The sequence below is a fragment of the Equus asinus genome, chromosome 24, assembly GCF_041296235.1.
Source record: "Equus asinus isolate D_3611 breed Donkey chromosome 24, EquAss-T2T_v2, whole genome shotgun sequence".
Taxonomy (NCBI): Eukaryota; Metazoa; Chordata; class Mammalia; order Perissodactyla; family Equidae; genus Equus; species Equus asinus.
In genome coordinates this window covers 17517401-17541219 of record NC_091813.1, presented here as the reverse complement: position 1 = coordinate 17541219, position 23819 = coordinate 17517401, and the positions used below count along the sequence as shown (strand labels likewise).

At 37.1% G+C, this 23819-nt stretch overlaps 1 long non-coding RNA gene across 2 annotated transcripts in view; it reads left to right on the top strand.

Annotated features, from left to right (window-relative positions):
• The window catches only part of LOC139041812 (uncharacterized), an 81111-nt gene extending 59088 nt beyond the window's left edge, over nucleotides 1–22023 (top strand). For both annotated transcript variants that reach the window (XR_011497777.1, XR_011497776.1), the window contains exons 2-3: nucleotides 12224–12968; nucleotides 21865–22023. This is a non-coding gene — a long non-coding RNA (uncharacterized lncRNA). The remainder of the gene's footprint in view (nucleotides 1–12223; nucleotides 12969–21864) is intronic.
• The last annotated feature ends 1796 nt before the right edge of the window (nucleotides 22024–23819 follow it).

Here is a 23819-nt window from a genome sequence, read left to right as displayed (position 1 = left end):
TTTTGTATCAGCATCCATGAAACTGAGGCTCACTCATTAGCTTGCAAGTATGGTAATATCACAGACCCCTCACAGACCCTTCACAGTCTTGACAGGCCATAAAGGAGATACACTGTGATGGGAAAGCGAAGCAAGGGATAGATTTAGAATATGGGGTGGTCTAATGAGAAGAGACTCACATGGGTTTCCCTGGATGCAGGAAAGATAAAGTGAGGGATACTGCAAACTCACAGACAAGTATAGGAAGGAGAAAGGGTTTGAATAAGGGATGGAGGGAGGGTACATGAGACAATGCCATTTTATTCCTCTAACAATCTAATGTCTTTTAATTCCTTAGCATGAGGACTTGGGGGAGCTTGTTACGTTCAGGCTCATTGACCCTAGAGTATGAAAAGGTGAAAGTTCTACTGCCAGTTTGTGCCCCTGGAAAAGCAGGACATAAATTATACTAGAATGGGCAGACGCTTTTTAAATGAAGATAATGTTGAAACAAAACAATGCCATCAAAAAAATAATGAAGTTGGATTCTAAGCTGAAGTTCCAAGTGAGTAAGCATTAAGAAAAATGCTTTGGCATTCTACGCACCCCCATCCCTTTTTCACTTCAGGCAGCTAGAGCGGTTCCTCTAAAATTCAAGTCAGATTCTACCATTCTACTGCTCAAAATTCCTCCAATGGATTCCCATATCTGTCAGCACTACACTCAAGTTTTCACGCAGTGACTTACGAGTTCCTCCATGACCTGGCCCTCTGCTATCTCTCTGACTCTTCTCCAATCACTCTCCTCCTCACTTTCTCCTTTCCAGCCATGCTGGCCACCTTGCTGTTCATCAAACATGCCAAGATTTCTCTCATCTTGGGGCCTTTGCACTTGATCTTCGCCCAGTCCTGGCCTCTTCTTCCCTAGCAATCCTCCTGACTTGCTTACTCAAGTCTTCCCGGTTTCTTGTTAAGTTGTACCTTTTGAGAAAGGCTTTCCCTAACCACCATACGTGAAGTAGCACTCCTTCTCCCAGCTGTCGCTCTCTGTACTCTTTATGCTCTTTTATTCTTTTCATCACGCTTACCACAAGACGTGATATATGTACACATCTACATATAATATATAAATACACTCACGTATATTCGCTTCCTCTGACATGTATATGAGAGTCTAAAAGTGTGCTTTGTACATGCATTTGATCAAGTTATGTTTGTCAGAAAGTAGTTCATCATTACGTCCTCCTTTACAGTTTGATGAAAAGGAGTTTCTCTCTCAACAAGGGATCTGATATTTGATAGATAGAGGGACCACAAAGTTTACTGTTCCAATGAGGCGCTTTTGAGAATAAAGGACACAGTTAATAGTCCCATTAGGATAGAGGTAAACTTGGATTGTCCCTGGCAAATCAAGGTGCCTGGTCATCCTATTGATAAGTGATGCAGGGTGGGAAGTTCAGGGAAGAAGCTCCTCCCTATGCCAGGATTACGCCCCTCCACCAATGTTTTTCCTTCTGCAGAGAGGAAAACCACGCTTCAAGATTCACTTCACACCTCCCTTCCTCCATGAAACCTTGCTGGGTACCATGATGCCCTCAAACTCTGGCAGAAACAGTCATTGTTGTTTCTTCCTAGACTTTTTGTACATTCCTGTATTCACCTGTGACCCGTCATGACCCAGCACAGTGCCTAATTCCCGTTAGACACTCAAATTTCCATTGGCCAAATGAATTCACGACTTGAGGCAGGTTGGCTCCTGTAGTTTTTAGAAAAGCAGTGTTCATATTCACTGGCAGTGGACCTTGGGTTGGATACCACAACCATCAGCTCAATAGAGAGTTGTAGTCAGTGGTCTCCTGATGCATGCCCTGTCCTGACATTATTATGCGACACAAAGGTTCTGACCTTTACATCTGAGCTAGTGACACGCTATACAACACAATTCCAAGGGAGAGCTGAACCATTTTGTTTTGTTTTTTCTTTTCATGGTTGCTTTTTTTTCAACTTCACATTTTGTCTGAAGTCAAGAAGCCAACCATTCATCTTTATAACAGCCAACTGAGCTGCCTGTTTTACTCTCCTCTAGAGCTTGGCCATTAACCAGTACTTGACGCCCTCTGGTCAGGCCTCTAGGAACTCTTTAACACCAGTACTTCTTCAATTTTCTCTGCTGAGGGAGTCTTCACCGTTCATTAACTAGTATAAATCTTAGTGTAATCTTTTCTGCAAGTTTTTCTGAAAACTGTAACATTTCAACTTGTACATGTTGGAAATTCATCACATAGTTTTTTGGTTCTTGTTTTATTTTGTTGTGTTTTGTTTATTTTTTCTTAATCAGGACCTCATTAATTGTACAGAAGTCATCTATCTTTTGCTGGTAAAAGGAAAATTCTTTGCAAAAGAAATCAGTCCACAACAGCTTGCTATTTTATTTGATTTGACTTTTTGGCTTACAAGAAGTGGTAGGTCAATTTTCTTCCAAGAATGTTAAAGGAACCTTGAGAATAGAAACAATACTCTTATTGTCTAACTCTATGTTGTATAGATATTTCTGTTTTATTTTTTTAATATGACTTTAGGTCATTTACAATTACATATGTGGCTCACATCATATTCCTATTTGGCAGCACTGAATTAGAGCATTTAAAATAATAAACAATTAACAAAAATATAAACAATGAATATTTAATTCCTTCCATTTGGTGATTACTATACCCACTGACGTTCACCTCTTTTGTGTCATAGAAAGAGAATGTACTTTGGTTTCATTCCTATTTTCCTGAGTTCTAATGCCGCTTTTTTGGCAGGTGGCTTAACCACACGAGTTCTTATTTTCTCATTTGTAAAAGCTGGGAGCAATAATACCTATCAACTAAGTGGATTTTGGAAGTGTTTAATTCATATTAAGTGCTACAAGTATTTTATTTGTCTTACTTTCTCTTATTATAGAAAGCTTTATTATTTCACTGCTCAATGATGTTTCATATGTTTAAATATTTGGTTAGAAATTTTGGCCAAAAATAAATTGCTCTAATATTTTTAGAAGAAGAGATTAGTGATTACCTTCCTCATTTGGTGAAAAACAAAGAATCTGAGGAGAAAAAGGTAAAGAAGTGGAATAAATCTACCTGTATACTGTATGCAAATTTCCTTCAAGTAATGACTTTCAGATAATTTTGTGAAGTTGATTTATTATGCTTTACAAACCCTTCCAGAAACACTACATATACTGGATATTCATGCACCCTGGATTCTTGCAAAGATGTATAATTAAGAGTATTCTGTCTAACATACTTACTAAACATTTTGCAGTTTATATACAAGCAATGACTATTCCTGGGAAGCCCTTGTGTTTAAAAGCTCTTTCACCTCAGCTGCAGCCAGAGACGCTCAATCCAAACTGGCCTGGCTTGAAAGCCTGTGGGGTGTACTTGTCTTTAAATTCAGGGCATGCAGGTTATTTCTTCTGGAAATTTCTTCAAGGCCTTGAAGCATATTAGAGCTAGCTAGCCTGGCCATATAACACACACAAAGCCTCAGAGGCAAACAGGCAACTCTAAAATGTGTCTTAGCCTAGGTATATTTCTGATCTCTAACTGTTACCACACAAAATTGGGGTTCTCTGCCCAGTGTATATAAACAAGTCAATTAATTATGGCCTCGGCCTTTGAGGGAGAAAGCAGCTTTTATTCTGTGAGATCAATCTGCAGGGAGACAGGTGGCATGTGCCCTCAGATCTATCTCCCCAATTCAGGATTTGGGGCAAAATTTAAGAGGTTAGGGAGAGCAGGCTGGAACATGGAAAGGCTGGTGGGACAGGCTTTGATAGGTGGACTTCGTGCATTTATGGTAAGGTTTTAAACATTTATAGTGGGGGGGGCGAATTTTAACACCAGAATTTTAACATTTTTTTCCTGAATGAGGACTCCTCACTTCTGATAAGAGTCTAACTTTCAAGTTCTGATCATGTCCTGTCCCGGGGATTCCGTGTGAAGGAGGATCTTTGGTTCTGAGGTCGTTTCAGGTCATAATTTCTTCTTTTGAGCATTCCCTGGCTACGTGACTTTGTAGTTTTTCTGAAAGACAATTCTTAGTCACTCTTGATAAGGGATGGGGTCAGTTGAACTGGTCCTGGACTGTGGGTTAGCTATAGGCCTTGATAAACTCTTAAACTGAAGATCTGATATGGCTGAAAACATCCAGGATTTAACCAGGAGGAAAGGAAAATCAATATTCATTTTTATCTTATTTCTTTTTTTTTTATATTTCAACTCCGGTCTTCTTGAGCAGTCTCTATTGCCAGCTTATTTCTCTCTTCTGTTTATCCTCTGATAAGCTTTCTTTGTCATTTGTACTCCAGACTAAATCTCTATGCCAGTCCTCAATTTGCTCATTGCTCATGTCCTTTTTATAAGTTCTTTTTTGAAACTGTGTTCAAAGTCCATTTTTGAACCATATAAGTACAGTCATGTTTCATATAATAACAAATCATTTATTATCAACCCTGTATGACTTAGGCTGGTGGTTCTCACACTTCAGCATGCATAGGAATCATTTGAAGGTTAAAACTCAGAGTTTCTGATTTATCAGAGCTAGCATGAGACATGAGAGTTTGCATTTCTAACAAGTTCCAAGGTAATGCTGATGCTCCCTGTCCAGGGATCACACTTTGAGAACCACTGACGAAGTGATGCTCTTTGGGGCCATCATCATGACAACTAGTTTGAAGTGTTAGAACTGCCATCTCTGATTTCTCCTTAGGTTTCTGGTTTATTGCATTGCAATCAAGATGCCAAACTTTGGGTTAGTAAGGCTTAACTAGTCTGGGATAGTGTTAGGTCAGTGTCCCATTTGCACTAGAAACCCTGGCAGTGAGAACAAGTAGATTAGTTGGGAAAATTTTTTTAACGCTTTGAGGTGACAATGCTTGACCATTGCAAGGGATTATTCTTCTATCTTTATTTCCATGTGTCTAATGTGTGCTTGCTGATGAATTTGAGAGTCCTTAGATACTGCTTTAGAACGGCAAGAATTTGTCATATTTGGACCAAAATAAGCCAAAACTGAACCAAAAAAAGATCCAGAGAGCCTATTTTTTACCTATCTTTGTATTTAACCTAAAGGAAAGAAGGAAGAGAGTGCAGGAGAAATACTAGACTGTGTTATTTTTCACAAATTCCACTTTTCAGCAACATCACCTCTCCCTAGAAAAAAATCTTGTGGGCTCAACCACTATAGCCCTCATGATCTTAGTTTTCATTCTCTTCTCTCTCTCTCCTTTTCTCCTTCTCTCTGCTATTTGTGCATTTCTATGGTGACTAAGCTTTCAGTAATATAGTATTTTATTGTAATTTCAGCAGAAAATATGGAAGACGCTTTTCAATTAGGCCTTCCAACTCTTAAACTATAATGTGCCACAAAGGACGTCAGTGCCCATAAAACACAAACTAACCCATAAAAATTAAGCTACTTGATAAGTTTATAACACATTTGGAAAATCATGGAGGAATGTATTTTTCTCCTGTGCTCTGGAAGTGTGTGTTTGGGAATTTTCTTCTTTGCTTTTATTATATTTTAATTTTTAAATATAGTTTAGTTTGGAATAGATTCCGCCAGCTGATGGCTCAATCAGTTTAACTGACTGGGGCAATAGAGTAGAATGAACTCTAGCTCCTTATTTTTTTAAAAAAGAATTGTTTTCCAGTAATATTGGGAACTCAATGTGCTACTACAAAAAGGATGTGCTAACTGAGGCCTACGTCAGTTACTGTTTAGCTCCCTTGTGGATTGTTTTAGGTGTATCCAAGTCACATTGCCTTTCTGAGTGGATAAATACAGGGCTTATCTACAAGCTTCCAGTTTAGAAAGTCAAAATCATCTCAACCAATGATTTAAGAGGTTGGCTCCACCTTGCTGGTCTTCTTAGTTTCATCCCTCTCCCAACTGCCTAATTCCCCTAAGTTCTCAAATTGTCCTTCCATTTTTAAGTGACTCATGTTCAGGGTTTAAAAAGAATGACAACACAACCACCATCATTTTTCCCAAACTGTGATGTACTCAGATGGCTCGTGGCAGAGAGAAAAAGAGGGAGACAGTGAAAGGAAATTGGATGCATTAAGAATCTTATCATTAGTCAAATCTTTTTTTACCTGTTCTTATCACTCTATGAGGTCTTTGTGTGCTAGTTTTTTTGAAGACAAAGAATAACAAAGAATGAGCCCAGCATATTACTGTTAAAGAAAAATGAGTTCTAATAAGCTGAAATATGCCAAAATTTTAATTTTTTGTCTATTTCATAAATTTGGCAAGGCCATGGCTAAAAATTAAAGATAGGAAATTGTACAATTGCCTAGATTACCAATTTTTAAAATTTTTATAATTAAGTCTGTCATAAGGGAGTTTAGCTTCAAATTCTTTGTTAATCCAGAACTAGCATCATCCCACTATTGTGTGATCAGGTATGGGGTCTATATAACAGGTCCCATAGTTATTATCTTCCGCCTGAGGCCTGGCATAAATGCTATAGATCTCTCTTCTCATAGTTTTTTACAATTTATAAACTGATAAAGTGATGATGCATGTATAAGTTAAGCATAACACAACAAAATTGCTTCAAAGACATAAACAAAATACCTGTTTTTTAAATAAAGAAAGACAAAGAATCTAACTTTTTAGGCCCATCAAAAGGATACGAGGCATTCCCTATCCTAATCCCATATACACACTCACACAGGGTATGGAAATTTCCATAAAATCACTCAAACTTAATTTTACGATCTTTTTTCATATAAATAAATCAATAAATATGCTAACAAACTACTTGCCGTACAACATGTTCTCAGCCATGTTGAGACTAAACGTCATGTATCAAAACTGAAAATAGAAAGTGTTCAAAGAAAAATCACAGAATAATGATTTTATACCTTTGTTTAAGAAATAGAAAGTGAAAAGGAAATTAGCTTTTCTACAATTTCCTTCCAAATTTTAACTACTCTTTTTAAAAAGAAATACTAAAAATACATACACTCATAGCAATAAATTGCTTTGGGGAAGAAATGTACACAACAACAATATTGTTGCTCCTGAATTCTTCAGTAAGAATTGAGCAGATATCAATAAAGCAAAATTGAGACATTAGGAGAATTGTTATACATTTTCAGTTTGAGTTAACACATAGTAGGCACATAATGAATGTCTGCTAAACTGAACTGATGTCCAGCCGTAGTTTATTACCACTACAAATATTGGAGTCCAGGGCAAAGGCAGTGAGAGGTAATTGAAAGAGGATGATGATATTCCACCCAGATATAAATATATCATATAATCCCACCCAGGAAATTGTCCCCTTCTCCTCAAGTCTCCTAATCGTCATCCATCCATCACAGTAAATGATGCCTTCTCGTGATGATCAGATTCTTTGAAGTCTATCTTGAGCAAATGGCAGGGCTAAGGCCATAATGATGCTGAGTCCTTATTGCATTAATTCTTTGCTTGTTATAGGCCCGCACACTAGCCTTTCGGAAGCTCAATCTAATGATTAAAACAATTCCTCCCTTGTCCATCTTGAGCAATCACACTTCAATTGATACTTAAGAAGCGATTCTCACTGTGGTTTGCTCTGGGTGAGCATCTGGATCCTCAGGCTACTGCCATGGCCCAGTTTCACTTTCTGTGTGGTCACGCATAGGAAGTACCATCCAGCTGGTGCATGGGTAGGCCCTGAAAATGATTTGGTCCAGAAATCCAGTAGATGGCTCAAAATTATCACAAATTAACTTGACGTGTTCTTGCATTCTTATGTTAATGCAACTAAGCTAGATTTAATAATTTCAAATGGAGCCACTTAATTCACAATTGCATTTTTCTTTTTTATTCCTTTTTCTCCCCAAAGCTCCCCGGTACATAGTTGTATATTTTCAGTTGTGGGTCCTTCTAGTTGCAGCACATGTGATGCTGCCTCAGCATGGCCTGATGAGCAGGGCCATCTCCGCACCCAGGATTCGAACCTGCGAAACCGTGGCCGCCAAAGTGGAGTGCGCGACCTTAACCACTTGGCCACGGGGCCAGCCCCGTCACAATTTCATTTTTTGTTAACACTAAACTGCGGAGTAATGTTAATGCCTCAACAATAAGCTTGTTTTCTTAAAACAAGAGAGAGCTTTTCTTATGTTTTAAATTCACAAAAGGTGTGGAATTTGAAAACATATTTCACCTAAATTAAAGATTTTAGAGCTTTTCCATCCTCTGATTATGAAAGATTATGAAAGAAAAAAACTGGCTTAAGTTAACACATCAGGCTTATCACTTGACAATAGTCCTCAAGTGGATGGCTATTATATTCTTATCCAGCAAAACATTCTTGATGTGGCTCCCTAAGAAACCGGATACTTCCTAACAAAACACACACTGTTTGATTATCTGTTTAATTAAATTTCAGTAGTCTCTTATTATTTATTTATTGTCAGTTTCCTGTATTGGCGATGATTATTTCTGTATTCTTGGACACCAAGATCAAAGGGCCAATGGAGGTGGGATCGAAGCTGCTGAAATATGGAAAAACCACTTTTCAATGTGCCATTCTACCACGGCAGCATATATATATACATATATTCTGTGGAAAGCTCCATTTAGAAGCCAATTCATAAAATAAAATGTTTGTGAAGTATTGCATAATATATTTGGCTCCCATCTTAAAACTTCACAGTTGGTATTCACTTTGAATAGCCAAGCCTTCATGAAACGAATGTACTGACCATACCATGTTATTGTTATTTCATTGGAGCCGTTATATAATGAACAGGCTTTTGTCCTGACAAGTGGTTCATGCTGGGGCAGGAAAAATGTGAGCTTTGAAGTTGCATGAGGTTGGGCTTCCTCCTCTTTGGGAACTTGGGGGATGTGGATAGAGACTCAGAGGCATTTCTCTGTGATGGGTTGTTGTGAGGTCATTGGAGGGAAAAGCTTTGCCTGTCCAGGAGAAGGCAGGTGTGGACTGCACACCTCACCAAGCCTCTACTTTCCAAAGGTTTGCAGCAATGAAAAACACCAGAACTCCAATAAACAGCCAATTCCTTGAGCAGCCCCATCAGAGATAGCAATATGAGACTCAGCCTCAGGGGGGCTCAGAAGGAAGCAGGAGTGGGACATCAGGAGTCTTCATTAATAGAGGCACTATAGCAGAGAGAGCAGCAGTAACAGCACTGTGAGGGCAAGGCATGAAGGCAGAGAAGAAGGGCCGAAGGGATCACCCACAGCACATATGATGCTGTGACAAAGGAATTTCCTAGACATTACTGGTGGGGACAGGGGAGAGGGAGGGTGGAGAGGAGTGGTAAATTCTTTTAAAAAAGCCAATTTCAATTAAGACAATAAACATGTGAGCTATAATTTAAAGACTAGGAAACAATTTAAGGATTCTGTTCATGACACTCTGTTGCATGAAAGCTTGTGAAACTCCATCTCAGATGCCTTAAGAGAGGAGTTCTCCTGTAATTTCCTATTAACGGATTTTTAGCAAGCTTTAACTTTATTCTTTCTATGTTTAGTGAATGTGACCCCACTCTCGAGGGCCAGAGTAAGCTATGTGAATATAGCAAGGTGGCTAAAAAATAGTGTTTAATTCAATCAATATTCAGTTTTTTTATTTGTTCAAAAATTTACTTGCTTTGTGTCAGAATAAAAATTAATTTTCTATTACTAATAGTTGTACATCCCTTTCCTTATGTTCAAGATGGTGGAAATGTCTATTATAAGTGAATTTCTGTTTACATAAGAGGCAATAATTGAAGGACGAATACCATGTGTATTTTAGTCTAGGAACCCTTTTGTATTTTGTCCCGAGAATTCTACTTTATTTAGTGCAATTAAATAAAATTAATCAAATTAAGTAAATCCTCTGCGTATGTTTCTTTGCCATTGTGATAATGTAAGAACTGTTCTTACATGGAAGCTTCACTCCAGTCAATTAGTTTGTCTTTGTTACCTCTTTGTGTTAGATTCTTTCTAAGTGCATTCAAAGTCAAGCTTTGACAAAAAGCCTTAGAGTAGATAATCATTCTATGTTCTCTAAACAGAATTCTGCTCTGGAGCCCCTTCCTTTTAATAGGATCTTAAAAATCTGAAACTCATAAATAATTTGGGTTGTTTCCTCTTCACCCTCTAACCTTCCCATATCTCAACTCTCTGATCTTTTCCCTCCCACCCCTCAGAAAAATAGAAATAGCTTATTATTATTTACTCTGGTTGTGAAGCATGGGAGTCAGTTCAATATATAATTTGGTCTATTTTCTAACTTCATAAAAAATAGCTCCAGATCAACCTTATTAAATCACTTACATTATCATTTTTGGCAGCTGTTTTCCAAAATTAAACTAGTCTAGAATTTGTTGTTAGTGCCGTGGTGTCGATTCCGACTCCCGGCAACCCTGTGTACAGCAAGGTGAAACCCTACCCAATCTTTTTGGCCATCCTCTCATCTTCCGGCGCTATGTCAGACAGTGCTCCGCTGCTATTCGAGGGGTTATTCTAGAACACCGGATATAATATAGGAACGCATTTCATGACAGGTGGTTTTCAGGAATACTCACAGTGAAACTCTATTTCTTAAGCCTGGTTATTTTATGGGTAATATTTAACATTTTATTGAACTGCCATTATAGACAATACATATTTTTTATAAAAATATTCCAAAATCAAATCAATACTTCCATACACTATGTCTGTAGAAATTTGGGGGCTTAATCCCTCATGCTTTATATCCTGAGGCAGAGGAACAGCAGTGTTCAATGGGAAGCACTAGGCCTATCTGCAGGAATGGGCCAGCCTTGTTTACGAAGATGGTTGTCTGTTCTTTTGAGTGAGACTGTCATATAAGCAACCAAAATTTTAAGAGAATATCAAACTTAGTATTCCCAATTTTGGTTTTTAAAGTATAATTGCTTTCCTTTAAGAGTTAATCAAGAATAATGTGTTACTAGAGAACATAAACCCAAGCTGTCTAGTTAACTGAAGTAGGTTTTGTACGTAAACAAAAACAAACTAAATTATATATAATCCCACCTGGACAACAAAAGGTGATTCAGAGATTTTTGTTTTACTGTGACTTTCACTATTATCATTTAAAACATCCCATCCTATTTCTAGTGATATTTCAACTTTAGAGATGAAGAAGTTACCAGAAAATGAGGTCTTATTCAATTAATTAAGAAATATTATAGTCTAACTTATTTTTTTTTTTATTAATGTTATGATGGATTACAAGCTTGTGAAATTTCAGTTGTACATTTTTGTTAGTCATGTTGTGGGTACACCACTTCCCCCTCTGTACCCTCCCCCCACCCCCCCTTTTCCCTGGTAACCACCGATCAGATCTCCTTCTCAATATACTAATTTCCACCTATGAGTGGAGTCATATAGAGTTCGTCTTTCTCTGTATAGTCTAACTTATTATATTAACCTTAAAAAAATGTGGGAGCAAAAGAAGAAATGCAGAATGTAAGAAAACAAAACATGTTTCTGAGAGGCTATTTGATCCTTTTGCTATGTTATTGTTCATGAGAAAGAGCATTCTCCCTCAAAAATGTGAGTATTTACCCTCCAAAGATGATATATCACCAGAGCAGGAGAGAAAGCTTTGAATTATCTTTGCCAAGTACACTGCTAGAATGTCTGTTTCCTGGTGTTCTGAGATTACATGCATCAGGCAATCTTCAGATTTTAATTTGACCACCCATGTAGTTTTCCCAGAGAGAGAGAATTTGCTAACCATTAAATGCAGATGTTTAGTCTACTTGGAAGAGTTTTTTTGTATTATAAATAAATAAATTGTAATTTCACTTTTAGACATCAGTCCCTTGAGCTTGCTTAGCTTGAATCTGTCCCAGAGAGACTGATTAATTCTCAGTCTTTGATAAAACAGAATTTCTGGTTGTTCATAACTGAGAATGAGATCTTGGAAATAATGATCTAACTGAGGTGTTCCTCTGGAAGGGGCTTTCCAGATATTAAAAGACTGAATTATACTTGTTGTGGGAAGGGTGACAAATAATGCAGATAGTAAAAAAACAATTGAGATATAAAATCAATGTATCTCTACGTGGCATTTTATAGACCACAACACTTTAATATAGTTGATGGGAAAATGTATAAATATATGACGATCTCTATAATGCTAGAAAGAAAAAGTTACAGATAAATAAAATGGCCAAATCTTCTAACAATCCAATACTCTTCAACCTTTCTTGCAGGTGGGCAGGCAAGGCCATGCACAGTGTACCTACACAGGCTGATACCACTGTGTGATAACCAGTGCTTCACAGGCAGAAGTTTCATCAAGGAAGGACCAACTTGGACCTAACCAGATACGAGTTCTAGGCCTGCCAAAGGAAAAGAGAGAAGGGAAAAGCCAAAGGAGAGCTTCTGAGGAATGAGGTTGAGAATGACAATAGATGAGAAAGGTTAGAATTTGAACAAGTTTCCAGCACCATAAGGCTGAATGAACGATATTACTATAATCCACAGTGGATTGTGAAGGACTCGTGAGCCTCATGTTGTGGATTTTCTCAGCAGTCAATAGAAACTGTGACCTTTTAATCTGTGCAAACTGTGTCCAGTCACCAGCCACTTGGGGAATCAAGTATGTGATGATTACTTTTATGTGTCAACTTGACTGGGCCACGGAGTGCCCAGACATTTGGTGAAACATTATTCTAGTTGTTTCTATGAGAGGGTTTAGAGATGAGATTAACGCTCAAATTGGTAGACTGAATAAAGCAGATTGCTCTCCCTAATATAGGTGAGCTTCATTCAATCAGTTGAAGACATGAATTGATCAAAAAGTCTGAATAAATGGAAACTCCTTCGACTTGATTGCTGGAGCTGAGGCATTGGTCTTTCCCAGCCTTCCGACTTGTAGTGGAACTACATATTGGCTCTCTTGGGTCTCCAGCTTGTCAACTGCAAATCTTGGGACTTCTCAGCCTCCATAATCATGTGAGCCAATTTCTTAAAATAAATCGCTTTCTCTCTCTCTCCGTGTGTGTGTGTGTGTGTATGTGTGTGTGTGTGTGTGTATAGTTGGTGCTGTTTCTCTGGTAAACATTGATAAATACAATTTTGGTACCAAGAAGTGGGATGCTGCTGTAACAAATACCTACACATGTGGAAGTGGCTTTGGAAGTGGGTAATAGGTAGAGACTGGAAGAGTTTTGAGGTACATGCTAGAAATATGGACATTCTGGTGAGGTCTCAGATGAAAATGAACATGTTATTGGAAACTGGAAGAAAAGTGATCTTTGATGTAAAATGGCAAAAGTTTGGCTGAACTGTGTTCTAGTGTCTTGTGGGAGGTAGAACTTGTGCACGATGAAACGATATTTAATCAAGGAGATGTCTAAGCAAAGTGTTGAAGGAATAACTTGTATCCTCCTGACTGCTTATAGTAAAATGCAAGGAGAGAGATGGATTGAAAAAGAAATTTTAAGCAGAAAGAAACTAGGACTTGAAGATTTGGAAATTTCTCAGCCTGTTCATACTGTAAATAATGAGAAAGCATATTCTGAAAAGATCATCAAGACTGGACTATCACTTGACAAAGAGTTTATAGGATATATGAACAGAAACACTGCTTGTTTAAGCTGAAAGGGGCATAGACTGGACAAAATGAAGGAAGGCTGAGAGATTTGGATTTGACAGTACAGGATGATAGAACTATTCACCTGTAAATATGTACTATTTCTCAAGTAGAGGGAAAAATAATCTTGAAGATGAATTAGAGACCATGATGACCACTGCTGTGGTTTCAACACACTGAATGACCTCCACCAAATCCTTAGAGGAGGAGTGGCTCTACAGAGCAGTGAGATCAAGCCTGCCAGGCAGAGACTTGGGGGTAAGTCTGCCATCCCACTGGGCCTGGAAGCCAGGACATTGAGCCAAAGAGGACTATTCTTGAACAGAAAGATTTAGTGGAATTTGCCTTGCTAGATTTTAAACTTGCTTGGGACCTGTCACCCCTTCTTCCTTCTGATTTCTCTCTTTGCAAAGGGAACGTCTGTCCTATGTTGGTCCCACCGTTGCTTTTTGGAATCACATAATTTATCTGGTTTTACAAGTTCATAGCTGGAGAGGACTTTTGCCTCAGGATAAATTGTACCTTGAGTCTCACTCGTATCTGATTTAGATGATATTTAGAGGAGACTTTGAACTTTAAACTTTAGAGTTGATGTTGGGAAAGTTAAAACTCTTGGGGCTGTTGAGATAGGATGAATGTATTTTGTGCATTAAAAAGACATGAATGTGGGGGAGTCAGGAGTGGAGTTCTATGAACTGAATTGTGTTCCCTCAAAATTCATATGTTGAAGTCCTAACTCCCAACTTGGGATTGGTGCCCTTATAAGAAGAGACTCCAGAGAACTTTCTCTCTCTCTCTCTACTGTGTGAGGACACAGTGAGAAGGTAAGTGTCTAAGCCAGGAAGAGGGTCTTCACCAGACTCAATCATGCTGGCACCTGATTTTGGACTTCCAGCCTCTAGAACTGTGACAAAATAAATTTCTGTTGTTAAGCTACCTAGTCTATCATGTTTTGTTATGGCAGCCTGAGCTAGGACGAGGTGACATTGTCTAATAGAGAACTGGACAGACAATACTGAAACTCAGAAGAGAGGACTGCATGAAAGGAAGAGGATTGAGTGAAGTAATGACAGAAGAATAAGAATTATAATAATGTTAGTGCTCATCTAGCTAGAAAATAGAGATGGGAGATTTCCAGGCAGGGGAATTGGTTCAAGGGAAAGCTTGAAGCCAGGAAAAAGCTTTCGATCTATTTGAAAAATAGTAAGTGAAATAGCTAGCTGGAGAAGAGGGTTTTTGAAGGAAGAGATAAAGGCTCAAAGTTAGTTTTGAGCCACAGGGTAATGACTCATATATGAAGAGGATGCATGCATTTCTGAGGCACTATGCATTATCTGGTTTGCGGCTGTAGAGATAAATTTACACTGATCCTTCCATAAGCTTTTCCATACTAGTTCTTGAAGGTAATATGGTTAGACCGTTAAAGCCCTTCCAAATCCCAGGACACTCTGATTCAACTGCACATTTTTAACATGCCTGACTTAGATGAAAGGTAGAGTCTGTTACTGCATATAAAAAGGTATTAGCTAACAGAAAGAGCTGTCAAAGCTGTGACCTTGACTTTATCAACAACACTATTTAGTCCAGTGGTCATCAAAGTGGGTCCACAAACTCCTCAAGAGAACACAATATGATCTATGAGACCAGCATCAGAAAAATATTGGAACTACTATTTATGTTCATTTTAATCTCATATTTTGGTGAATATTTTGTAATATGTATGTAATTATAAATATGTGTTGATGAGGGTGTGTTTAAAACATTTACTAATAGGGCTATGCAACATAAAAGTCTAAAGATAGTGCTTTTAGCAACTATATTATTCTGAAGGTGAAAGACGTGAATGATTTGGTAGGGGTCTTGGGCGGCATTCCTTAAGAGCTAAAGCTCAGCTGAAGGGATTTAAGCATGGGGCTAATAAGGTCAGATTGTTTTTCAGAGAGCTTATTCTGAAGACTCACTGAAGACAGGGCTGAGGTGAACAGCGAAAAGCAGGGTGAGCAGTTAGCAAACTCTTCCTCTCCCAGTAGTAGGTAATGAGGGTTTAATCTAGAGGGAGTGGTAACAAAGGCAGAGAGAAAGGAACTGAATCAAGAAATAACAGCTGAAGTAAGCAGGATGTGTTCATTGATTCAATAAGTCTGAGAGAAAAGGAATAAAAGATGACTCCAGGGTCTCTAGCTTCGATGACCACAGTTTTCTGCATTAGAGAACACAGTTAGGCAAGGTTTAGAGTTCATACATGATCTGTGCAGTTATAACCATGTCGAATTTGAAATGCTCAGGCTTTTGATGGGTGACAATACAGGAGAAGAACAGGGATGTGAGGCTCAGAGAAGAGGTCTGGATGGATGTAGAGATTTGAGAGTCAGAACAGGTACAAGGAGTGGGGGTATGGAAGTATAAAGGGTGAGGGAACAAAGTAAAAATGCAGAAACAAGCATGCTGGGAAGTCTTAGGAACATTCACATGCCAGGGAAGCAAATGCAAGGCCTCCTTATGTATCTGATCTAATCTTTGTGGTTTGACTTTTTCTAAGTGAATGGATGAAGTAGAAAATGGTGATTCACAGGTGATGATATTTTTCAAATCTCTGAAAGCAACTGCTATTCAAGACAGCATCATGAGGTGTGGAAGAAAGCTTTCATTGTGAAAAATTAGTGGACTGGTAATTTGGTTCCTATGTTACAAAGAATAATGACTTCAGAATTGAATGTTGGAATTAAACTAAATACATGCGAACTTATGTATTTTGTAAAATATTGGCCAAAATTTGTTAAGATAAATGAAAAATAACTCAATCAAATTAATTTCATTGTATCATATTCTGAGAAAAACGTTATGTATTGAAAAAGTAACAGATGTGCTATTTCATCCCAGCTAATTAAAAATATAGCATTCTTTCACTTTTTGGAGCCTTTGAATATTCTTTTCCTTCATCCTGAATGTTCTCCCTCCACATTTCATCCTAGTGAACTCCTACTCAAACCTCCACACTCAATTAATAGTTTATATTCTCGGAAACCTTTATGTTGGCTCCCTCATATATTGTCTCATGTATCTAGGCTTCTGTGGAACTTTCTATTTTATCTATCACCTAATTTATTATATTTTACTAAAGTTATTGTTTTCTTCCATTGTAGATTGCATTTATTTGTTTACTTTTAATAGAGTATTATTTATTTTACTTTCTTTTTGACTGTTGGATACAGAGGGTTCAGCTAATAACGCTCTTTAGCTCATGGTACAGAATCATCATTTCCCTAGTCCCATTCTCCTCCCCTCATCCATAGGTAACACTCTTAGGAACCTTTGACATATTTTTTTTTCTTTATAATGTCATTGTAAAAAAATATATAATATAAAACACACGTTTAAAATGTTTCTTCCTTTTTTCTCTAAGCACTGTATTTTTTAAAAGTATATATACACCTCCATGTTGTATTGCACATATCAAATCCGTTGCTTTTAAGAGCTGCATAGGATTCATGACTTTCCTGCTCTACATTTTACCCATGACCTCTATTACCTCCAGCTTGGAGTTTATACAAAGACTCCTGCAATATATGTTCTTAAATAAATCCTCTTATGGATATGACTGAAACATTTTTTTATCAGTTGGATTACTGGGCCCTAGAACATATGTAACTTAATGTGAGTAACTATTAGAATATTCTCAAGAGTAACAACAGGAATGAGGGAGATCCTATATCATCACATCTCTACAAATAAATGACAAAACCTAGCATTCTAATTTTTGCAAATACATGAGTGTAAATAGATAACTCATTATCTTAGTTTTATATTTATAATCATTAATGAATTTGAGCATCTCTTCATATACTAGTTGGACATTTGGACTACCTCTCATGTAAATTTATATTCTATGTTGATGTATTATGGAATTTTGTTTCTCTTTCTGATTGATTTGCAGGAATTTAAAACTTCAAGTATATTTTAGATATTGTTTCTTTGTCAGTTTTATACACTATGGTTGTTTATTCGCAGGATGCCCCAGTCTATTAACTCTGCTCATAGTGTCCTTCACTGAAGAAGTTATTAACTTTATATGATTAAATCATTAAATATTTGCCATTATATATCCATGTAAATGAAAGAATATATTCACTATGTAGGGGAGGAGAATTTGCCACCCCAATGTATGTCTCTTTGGCATAAGGATTATTTTAGGCTAGTTATTTCTTAAGAAACAGCAGCAGACATGGGAGGAACTCTAAAATCCAAGTCAAAGTTACCCTTTGTAAGACACATTTACACGTGTAAGGGAAATCCCCATTTCCAAGGGTGTCTCCTTAGCTCTATCAAGAAGAGGGGAATGGCTTTACCTCTAGAAATTCTTACCAAGGTAGAAGGTATTAAATCTGCATAACAATCTTACCCTTATTTACTGTGCCTTTCCTGGTTCCCTCCCTTAACTGACTCTCCACACCCCCAACATCCTCTTTTGTCTTTAGCTGAAAATGGTATGTAAGGTGAAGTCTTCAGTTATTTTGGCAAGTTACTCAGTTTTCTTGAGTCTCTGCCAAGTACATGTGTTATTAAACTTTCGCTTGATTTTCTACTGTTCATCTTTCTCATGTAGGTTTAATTCCTAGACCAGCCAGAAGAACCTAGAAGGGTAGGAAGAAAATATTCCTCCCTGACAACTACATTTCTCCAAAAGAACCCAGCTGGATTGATGGTTAGGACTTCCTGTAATAATCTTGTGACATTTGAAATGTTCCTATAAAAAAGCACAGACTTTATCTCCATTAATTTGGAAGCTCTTTCATATTATTAAATAGAATTTTAGATTACTTTCCATATTTTTGTTATAGTCTTTTGTCAACACATAATAACCAATAACCATTCTATAGAGATAAGAGAGATAAGGTGAGCTTTACTTGAGCCCAAGTAAGGATTATAACCCAGGAAGGCAGTTTTCACAAAAGAAAAAAGCCTTCAGGAGAAGCATGGTTTTTAGTACAGTCTTATAACTCTTTAGAACAAAAAACATACATTAAACATGCCCAGGATACATATTCATCATTTCAAAGAGGTATTCAGTTGCAAATTATCAGGTCCACATGACACTGATGTTGGGAAAGGGACTAATACAGAGTTACCATAGGACATTATCAATAGGACGTAGGAGGGGAAGTGGGCATTCTTATCTTAAGAGATTGCATTTTTTACTTTAGTGGTTGAAGCATATGTACAATGTATATTTGATGGGCCAAAGTCAGGCCTTCTAGTTCAAGCCAAAGCAGTTTTGAACCATACACCTATCTGTGAAAACCTCTTGTCACTTTGTTAATTCTTAAGTACTTTATTATTATTATTATTTTACTGCTGCTAAAAATTGTATCTTGATCTTGGATATACTTTTTAGTTTATTATTGCCCATGTACAGAAACAATATTTATTTTTATATGTTGATACTGTTCCAGGAAATATGCCAAACTTAATTCTGATATGTGGTTAATGATGTTGACTTTCCAAGGTAAATTATTTTTATCACCTTTAAATAATAATAATTTATATCTTCATTTTCTAAATTTATACTTTTTTCTTAAATTAAGGCCTTTTTGTCTTTTTAAGGTATACTTGTTTTGGTGAGGAAGATTGACCTTGAGCCAACATCTGTTGTCAATCTTCCTCTTTTTTTTTTTCTCCCCAAAGCCCCAATACATGGTTGTAGATCCTAGTTGTAAGTCATTCTACTTCTTCTATGTGGGATGCGACCACAAAGTGGCTTGATGAGCCATGTGTAGGTCTGCGCCCAAGATCCAAACTGGCGAACCCCAGGCCATTGAAGCAGATTGCACAAACTTAACCACTTGGCCATGGGGCCGGCCCCCAAAGCTTATACATCTTATTCATCTTTTCCTATAATATTTTTCCAAGACTTCAGTACTCTGTTAAGCAAAAACAGTTATAACAGTCATCCTTATGTTGGGGAGAAAACATTTCTCTTCTGCCCCTCTAAATTCTTCTGGCTGATCTAAGAATTAAATTTATGTGAGGCGGATTCACTGAAGAAAAACAAACAAAAGTTTAATAATGTGTACATGAGAGAAATCCAGGAAAACTGACTAACTCTCCAAAATGGTGGAAGCCCTCACTTTAAATACCGTCTTTAGCTAAAGACAAAAGAAGATGTTGGGAGTGGTGAGTTAGTTATGGGAGGTTACCAGGAAAAGCACAGTAAATAAGGGTGAGTTTGTTATGAAGATTTAAGTCATTACTTTCTGCACCGGGAAGAGTTTCTAGGGGTAAGATCATGCCCTTCTTGGTACAGCTAGGGAGGCACTCTTACAAATGGAGATTTCTCTTATACAGGTAACTATCTCTTGCAAAAGGGTAACTTCTAATAAGTTTTTAGAGCTTTTCCTATGTCTGCTGTTTCTAAATAAAAATTAGCCTAAAATAATCTTATGCCAAAGAGGTATATTTTGGCATGACAAATTCTGCTCCCCTACCCTTGTCTTGTTCTTTATATTAACAAGGGACTGTACCTAAATGCCCTTTTTAAGTAAAATGTTTGCCTTTGGTTTTTGATTAGAAATTGACCAGATTAAGGAAATTTCCTATAATTTGATTTTTTCCCTCTTATACCATATGTTGATTTATATCAGAAGATTTTCTGCATCTCTTCAAGTAAACAAGAGTTTGCTCCTTTTATCCATGTCCAATTACACTGGCATATTTTCTGATATTCAATCATCCTTGCATTCTTGGGATAAACATACTTGATTATGATGTATTATCATATTACAATCTGATCGTTTCAAATAGCCAGCACTTCTTAAAAATATGTGCCTCTATAATCATACATAAAAAGGGACTATAATTTTCCCTTATATTTACACTGCTTCTGTCCAGGATTGGAATAAAAGTTTCAGTAGCCTCATAAAATGGCAATATTTTAGTGTATTTCTCTCTCCCTCTCTCTCAATTGGCACATGGATAGATGAAAAGTATCCTTCTTCATAATGGTATTAACCAGTATATCTGTATATATATATACAATATTTTTATTACTTGTTTTCCTTAATAGTACATTTCTAATATTATCTCATATCATTACATGTTAAAAATATCACATAATATTCCATGAAGTAAATAATACTCCATAAAAGAATTTACCTGTGAAGTTTTTTGAAAGTCTGCCTTCTAAATAAAGCTCTAATGATAATTATGTGCTTTGACAAAGCAAATCCCCACACAGGACAGGGAGTTCCCTGTGCTCCAGGGGTCATGGACTTTGTATCCTTAGCACACAAACAGTGTAAGCTACATAGGAAGGGCTTGATGCATATGTTAGATGAATGATTGAATGGGCGAGGGAATGGTCATTCTCCCCTACAAGTGTCTGTTGATTTAGCTAATGAGATTTATGTTTACTAACACACTACAGACTAGGCATTGGATTGGACCACTGAATTGACCTAAAAAGCACAGAAATATAGAAACCCTGTAAGACAAATTCTAATAATTCCTCTGTTTAGCTCCACTTCTAAAACAGTTGATGTATCAACATCTGTCTGACTAAAGACTGATGAGTTCCTGAAGAATAGTGTATGTAATACGAATAATATTTTGCTTGCCAGAAGAAAGTTTATTTTAAAGAGATGATAGTCATAATTTCTTCTGAGTTAGTATGTGTTGGGCTCTTTTCTGAAATTACCTTATCGAATCCTGATCACGGTCTATGAAGTGGATACTGTTATCCCCATATTTGAGACAGCAAATCGAGGTTAAGTAACTTGCCCAAAACCAGAGAGCTAGTACATTATGGAGACTAAATTCTAATTTAGATCTGTCTGACACCAAAGCTAGGTCTCTTGACTGCTACACCTATGATGTCAAATAAATTTCACCATGCAAATCAGTCTGAATGACTGGCACCAGTTGCATGGATTGGTGAATTTAGTAGAGTTTTGAAGAAGCATTTAGGGTTTGATAGGCAGAGAGCATAGAGATTAAGTTGCAGTAGCTGCCACCAAGGATTAGGGAGGGATTAATGGCACCATTTGGTTACTTATTTAATGCCCCCCTACGTCTACTATGTCTGAACATAGATTGTGTTTATTAAACTGGTGAATCCTCTACTAACCAAAATATTCTTTCTGCTTGTATTCCTGGATTATCTTTATCATGGACTTCTGCCTCCTGCCCCACTAGAACCCCTCCCACAGCACCTCTGACATCAGTCTAACTGTTGGCTTTCTTGTCTTATTCCTGGGATTCTAGAGAGGAAGACAGCATTCTGCCTCATCCTACTCTCAGTTGTGAGAGTATTCCATCTTCTTTCTATCTTCTTCACCTCAACCATCTTAACACGGGGTTTAGGAAGAAAGAAGAAACAGTCAATTCCTGCAACAAAGAATTCACATACTGTCATTCTTTGGAAAGTAAATGGTCATATTCTGAGAACTGCTTCTTCTCTAAATAAAATGTAAGTTCATCAAAGTTTTAAATTTTATTATGTGAAAATGAAGGAAATGGGTATATATCCCACTGGAGTCTTTCATTGACATGCTACATCATTTCTTCTCTGTTTTTTTAATAAACTTGTTCTGTTACTTGGATGATATTGAAAATTATCTTGTGGGAAATTTTCATGCTTTTTTCTCCTTGTGAACACTACTCATAAGGGGTCTTTTATTTTGGCTCAGAGTAGTTGTCATTTCTCAAGGCGGGCGTTTCTATTTCGTAACGTGGCACTCACGAAAGGGGCTCTGCTACTTACAGTCGCCAGTGGAGGTGCTTCATTAGATAATGGTAGTGGTAATTTAATACATTTTGCTAGCTGCAGGGGAGCAATCACCCACCAGGGCTCTGAATTTGATTTGTTAGTGAATCAAGAGCTGGCTTCCTAAGGGAGGATAGGTTTTTAGCTGAGCTTTTGCTGGATATTTATAGAAAGTTAAAGATTAGAGACAAATGAATTTTTATGTCTGCAAAGCCTTTTTAGAATTGTACTGCCATGTTCTTCTCATGGATGAATTCACAAAAAGATGTGAAGAAAATGTTTCAGGAGCAAGTAGCAGAGACCTGTGTGGATGCTTACATCTTATCATTACAGTGGGAATAGTCGAGTCCTTTTGTGAAATTTGGTGTCAAAGAAAGGGAAAGGTGTAAGAACTAGATATAGGCAAGTCTTCAACTGTGAAAAACTTTTAATTTAGCTTGTGAATCCACCAGTTTATTTTTTTCAGCTTTATTAAGATGTAACTGACATATACCATTGTGTAAGTTTAAGGTGTACAACATCATTATTTGGTGAATCCACTGTTAACGGACTGGAATTCTTCCTACCACATAGGTGAATCTCTCTGCTTCCCTTTTTCCTGTCTTCCTGCCTTGTGCCCATGTCCTTCTCTGACCTCGACAGAGAAGAAATAAAGAAATTCACAACCTCCATTCCGAGTAAGCCCAAGTCTTCCGATCCGATGAAAACAGTGTGGAAATGCAATAGGCGTATATTTGAAGTAGACTTTGTAAGATGTAGATTCTATTATGAATAAGGAAATATTCTTTTCCTTTTGTATTTTATGCTTTACTTTTTAAAATTCAATCCAGAAGTTTTAAATACTTTGATTATAGAGATTATATGTGTCCCTGCATACACACCAAAGTTGCATACTTAAGCTTTGTATTTTTTACATTTTTAAATTTAGTTTAATGAGCTTTTTAAAATTGCCTGGAATTTAGTCAGTCCTGGACAGTTTTCAACATCACAGTGCTTTCATAAAGGAGACAGAAAATAAGAATAGTATTCTACTGAAGTATAGAAAAGGCACAACCATGGTCTCCACCTTCCAGACACTTTCTGTCCCTATAGACATAGATGAGCAAGGGTTTCCTTTTACTGTATGGATTCTGATCAGTAGCTCCATTAGCAAATTGTATGAACGAGGCCACACAACATCTAAAAAGAACATTTAAATTATAGTAAACATTAGAACATGTCTGAAGAATGAGGAGGCTGTGAACCAACTGGGGTTGCAGTTTGTATTTTTGAGCCTCATAGGAAGGAAGCTATGTTGATAAGCAACACCTGTATTAAGAATTTCACTCTATAGTTTAGAAAACATACTTTTAAGTCACGTATTGGTTTATTGTGACCAACTTTATTTCATTAAACCGTACGTAGAAGTTTTTGAGGAGGAAAGGAGAAAATACATAGAAATAAGAAAAATGTG